The following is a 5,905-nucleotide window of genomic DNA, read 5'->3' as shown; positions in this document are numbered from 1 at the left end:
ACTGTCTCATTGCTATATGTTTATCAATAAAACTTTGAAAAGAAAAAAAATAAAAAAAATAAATAAAATGCTCATAAAGTAAAAAAAAATAAAATAAAATCAATTTCCTATATTTTGAATGCTTAAGACACACAATTCATGATTTTAGTTACAATGGAAGCTTAATCAATCAGCTTACATCATTTCTCAGAAAAACTTCACTTATGGAACTTAGGGACTGAAAATTTTTCCTGTGTGACATATTCATGAAAATAAAACTTGATATGTGGTTGAGAAACTAAAGAGTTTTGAAGACAACTAAAAAGGTGATGACAATGAATCATTTTTCAGTACAGTATAATGGGCTGAGGAAAAAATTGGCTACTTGAATGGAGCGTTTACTGTAGCAATGTAATGGTTAGATTTATCTGAGTATAAATATCTACGTTGAATTTCCCAATTTAGACTGGAAGAACATCTAGCAAAACTATTTTAAATAGAAATTCACATATTTACTTTGAATATGAGATGAATTAAAATTAATTGCACTTTCAGATAATTCATAGTGGACTCATAAAATTATTTTTTATTCTATAAGGCCTTTCAATATTCAAACTCCTCCAGTGCACCATCTGTTCAGTCTTTTGGTGTATCTGCAGGCTCTATGTCTGTGCCAGAGAGATGGGAGAGCTGTAGAGTTTCAGAACTATTTAAAAATATTGAAATTCTGAAGTATGTGAAAGCTGTTGAAAAGTCTCATGATTCTTATTTTCTAAAATATGTACACTATATTCAATAAAAGAAGTACTAATCTTTAGACATTGTAGACTTTATATTATTTGTTGTAGTTTAGAAATTACAGTTATGGCTTTTCTTTATTGGACAGTATAGCACAAATTATTGATATGCCTTACAACAACACTGTGAATCTCAAGAAAGTTTTAATCAATTAATCAAAAATCTCAAATATGGTTTGAGTACATACTTCTATTTAAAGGTGTTTCTTTTTGAACTTTTACATATCAATACAATTGTTTTGACACATATAGTTTCAATTTTACATGCAGAAATCGGTATTTAAATTACTTTACTCTCCATTAGTAAAAACTAAGCTTCCTTTGCTAAAAGATTTAAAAATTGCATCCTTCAACAATATAAAGTTAATCAGAAATAAAACCTATGTTCCAAAGAAAATCCATTCTCACAACCTGTCATTTAAGATTGCAAAATGTTAAATTCCCATGTCATTTTGTCTGTAGTATATCAAACTAAAATAATTGAATGATTTATTAAATTTTATTATTAAATGTTCAACATCTCAGATATTTATTAATACTTGAAATAAAACAAAGAGCAAATCAACATTGTATCAGAAATATCTTTTTCTGCTGTGGGACAGCAAAAATTTGTGCAAAAGTAATATTTGGGAATTTTAAAAATGATGTGAGTAACTGTGCTTAGTGCAATACAAAGCGGTGAACTTATAAACTTCATTGTTGCTAGTATTAATTATTGACCCAATTTATGTGTTAGTAGAGTTAGATATCAATGTTTCTGAATCAGTATAATCATAAGTTCTGATAAACAGAACTTATGTTTTAAAGAACGTAGTCTTACATGAAGGTCACCAAATTCTTAAGGGAAAATGTGTGACAGATGCTATTAAGTATACAAGGTCTGGATGTACTGTTTCTTGATGTGTTCTTAAAGTAAATAGTTTTCACTCATGCTTGAAGGTCAAGCCAGCTACCCTTTGATAAAGCATCATTGACAAGATCATTCTTGATGAACTGCTGTGCTCTTGGTCAGAAAATGAAGAATTTCTCATCAGCCTAAAGTAGGCAAAGCATGAAGAAATAACATGAAAACTAGAGGGAGAAACAGTTTCCATAAACAGTAACTTTTCTTGTAAACAAAAAGGCAGTAACTGCCTCTCTTGACCACCTGATGAGGATAAGATAGACTCCAACCTTCTTAATTTGCTTATTCAGATATCATGGCATTAGTACAGAGCATCAGAGTGCTCAAATATCTCCTTGGTTGGTGAATGCTGTTTTTCAAAATGCCCTTGGCTCTTAAACTGCTAAAAGGCACTGGTGAGCAGATGGTCATTGTGTGATTAAATGTCTAATTGTATTTGCCTCTCTGGTGGAGAGAAAACCTGGACAGCCAGGCAGGTTAAGACATGTGAGCAGGACTAACATATTGTGTCTGAAGAGAAAACTTGGAAAGCTCAGCTGGAGAGCAAATGAGACAATTTACAGGGCCCAAGGCTAAGTATGTACCTGAAAAATGATGAAAATAAGGCAAGAATTAAAAGTACTAAGCCAGAAAATGCAGGCCCACAGCCTGTGAACACCATCATAGAACACATGTCAACTGAAACCAGAGTGTTGTGCCTTTGGATCCTAGTTATGCCATTTAAAAACTTTTTAACATTAGTGAAACTAATTCACCTCTCTAAGGCTTACACCTCTCAATAACTACAAGGTGATGATAATAATTATCATCATTTCTTATTGCTAAGATTATGTGAAATAATGTACACAGAAAGAGCAACTAGAATAGTGTTTGTTTCACAATAAGAGCTCAAACATATATCAATCATGTAAAGAAAACAGAAAACAAGTTTGTGAGAGGTTTTCTTATGTTGATCTCCCTAGAAGCAGGAGGGATCATTTGGAGCTAATGTTCATAACAAACAATTTTAGCATCACCTCTGACTACATTCTAACAAAATCCACATTGATCTTAAAAGGGGGCTGTGCACACCTCTACCTAAAAATTATTCACACATGCTGTGTTGGTATTTTGAAATCAGCAATAGTACACTTTTCAAACCATGGAAATCAGAAAATTCTTATATCACATACCCAACCCTGCTTTTCCAGGGCCTTGAATTTAGTAGCCAAGAGATTAAAGAAAATACCCCAAATCAATGTTTGTGATGTTGTCATGATGTTTCTTTAAAAATGACTCACCAAATAAATGTTACATGTCTTTCTTTTTGCAAACATAGATTTAGATGAAACAAGCCAAAATGGGTGCAAATGCCTACTTCAAAGGTGTGGGGGGGGTAGTGATAAAGAAGAACTAGCTCTGCAGAGCCAATTTGGCTAACCAAAGGGGAAAAAAGTAAAAATAAAAGTTCACCCTGTTTCTAGACTAGGAAGCTCCTCATGGTATCTTATCTTTATGTTATCCACATTTAGTGGGAATTCAGGAGAAGTTCTATATACTGGCTCCCAAGAATCACTCAGTGCCATCTTTGGTATTCACAGGTGCCACAGGCTTCTCCAGCCAAGTTTTCCATACTCTACCTCCTATACCACTTCCTATATGAAGTATAAAATCCATTAGAAATATTTTCAAATCATGCCTTAGATTCCTGCAAACCACGCTAACTCACTGTCTTGTAGATAGTAATTTCATAAGAACAATTTCAAATGTGAATAGACTGAGATTGTACAAAATTTTTTTTCAAGGATTCTTTTCTATGCTTAGCCACAGTAATCTTAAAATGAGGTGTTCTGTGTCCTAAATCCTCAACATCTCTTCACATTTTCGGAAAAAATAAAATTGAAAATTAATTTCTAAATTTCATAGTTCTTCACTGGAAGATAAAAGTCAATTAGAACAAAATATGTAATTGTTCCCCCGAAGGTACTACCATATCTCAGTTACATTCCAGAATCTAAAGAATATGAAATCTCTCAGTTTCTTCCAAAGTCACATGATATTAATGGCTTAAACAGCTAATTGTACTAAATCTATTTTAAAAGGCAAACAAAAACAGTTTTTCATTTTCCCATGGAACTCTTGAGGCAATACATTCTAAGCCCACAAAAAATCGGACATTTGGATGGCCTCTCAGGTATGCTGGTGACAGTAGACAAAATGACATCATTTTTACAATGCATGATAATAAAGACTGAATAGTTAATCAGTATGGAGAGGTTATATTTTAATGAAGCATTGGTTAACTATATTTAACTATACAAATAATACATGTCCCTGTTTAAAAATATCATGTTGCTCATATTTCAGAATTATCCATCCTCATGACCAGGTCTTTCCGATTCTTTAGGACTCAGGTTCCATGTGACCTCCTCAGAGACATTTTTCTTTACTGAAGTAGCTCTTTCAGTTTTTCCATTCTCCCTATTTTTCCATTCGTCCTTTTTATTATCACTGGCACTCATGATGATTCCATGTATCTAACATATACCATACAACTTAAAATTAATTTATTATTAATTTTATTATTTGCTGACTCACTAGAGGAGGAAGAAGATTGTGATTAAACAATTATAGCACTTTTAGAGTATGAACTTTATGATGTCTTATTATAATGGAAACTTCATAGGAGTGGTGATTATGTAACTGCTGGATCCAGAGGCCAGCACAGGAACAGACTCTAGTAAATACATGCTGAATGAATGGGTCAGATTATGTTGATCATTTGGCCCATGTCTTCCTATATTAATATGTAAAATGTTTATATATATATATTTTTTTCAGAACCAGGGATCGAACTCAGAGCTTATTCCACTAAGATAGCCCTAATATAATAATAGAGCCATCTTTCCAGCCCCATTATTGTATTTTTAATCATCATCATATTAACCTACTCATAATACTGTTTTATTCTATTTATAAAGACTGAATTTACCAGAATTTATATGTAATATTTATTTTCTCATTATTCCATGTTTTCAAGTATTATAAAATATATGCATTTTTATTTTATTTTAAATATTACTTGTACATACTTATTAATGTGTTAATATATGGTGTTTCAATACATATGTTTTTGGTATTTAGTACAGAGTTTAAAATGTCTGCAGGGTCTCACTATATAGATCAAACTCTTAGTGGTTCTCCTGTTTTCAACCTCCCAAGAGTTGGGATTACAGGTGCACACTACCACACACAGTCTCAATCACGGTCTCAACGTGCACTGGGGGCAGGGCTGGCACAGTACTCTGGGGGTTGAAAAATGGTCCCTGCGCTCTGCCTAAGCAGGATCTTTAGATATAGCTATATTTTAAATGAGCAAATCAAGCTAGTTAATATATCCACCACCTCAAATATTGGTCACCTTGCTTAGCACAGAAACTTATATTCAGTTGGTAATACATATATACTTGAAATAGTTATGTGAATACTGAACTCATATCATGAAGAATTTTTTATAAATATATGCCATAAATCTTAACTATTCAAATAGTTTCAGGTATGGGGGTTCCCCACATGATAAAAGTATTGGAGGTAAAATAGTAAAAACAGTAAATTAGAACCAGGAAGAAAGAAATCCTTTGTGTTAAGGCAAGCATGTCCAAGAATAAAAACAAACCCTAGTGTTACTTTGTTAATGAGTGATTATTGTTATTTTTTTTATCTTACTAATTCTTATTATACAAGAAAACCCAGAAGTTTATAACAAAAAGAATAGAAATTGTTAATATACTGGGTATCATCTTTGAAATAGTTACTTATAATACAAGACATATTCTTTTTTACAAAGTAAAAACAAACAGATACTAGCACAAAACTTGCTTTTCAATTAATTAAGAAAAACGATACTGACCTGACAGGGGAGATACTATGATCTCAAAGGTGATTTTCAAGGGTGAGACTTTTCCAATGCACTTCAGATGTACTGATCCTGACAATTTCCCCAAAAAAGGTGAGAAACTTGTTTTCATAATTTTGATAGTGGGGGAAAGATTTGCACTGTCTCCTGAACAAAAAAACAAAAAAGAAAACTGAGTAGCACAAATGAAACAAGCTCATACCTACACTATTGTTTATTCTTTTTCTTCCTTTTTTTTAGTACTAGTAATCAATATCAGGACCTTGTACTTGCAAGGCAGGCACTTATGCTGCTAAGTTATCTCCCCAGCTATCAATTATATTTTTGAAA

The 5,905-nt window shown here is 32.4% G+C and overlaps 1 non-coding gene across 1 annotated transcript; it reads left to right on the top strand.

The window, feature by feature from the left end:
- Positions 1-5,561: 5,561 nt before the first annotated feature.
- LOC111813220 lies at positions 5,562-5,725 on the top strand. Its single transcript, XR_002818534.1, has one exon. It is a non-coding gene; the product is annotated as a U1 spliceosomal RNA (small nuclear RNA).
- The last annotated feature ends 180 nt before the right edge of the window (positions 5,726-5,905 follow it).

This window comes from Octodon degus, unplaced genomic scaffold, assembly GCF_000260255.1.
Source record: "Octodon degus isolate 3935 unplaced genomic scaffold, OctDeg1.0 scaffold00172, whole genome shotgun sequence".
NCBI lineage: Eukaryota > Metazoa > Chordata > Mammalia > Rodentia > Octodontidae > Octodon > Octodon degus.
The sequence above is the reverse complement of the archived record's forward strand: the minus strand, read 5'-3'. Positions and strand labels throughout refer to the sequence as shown.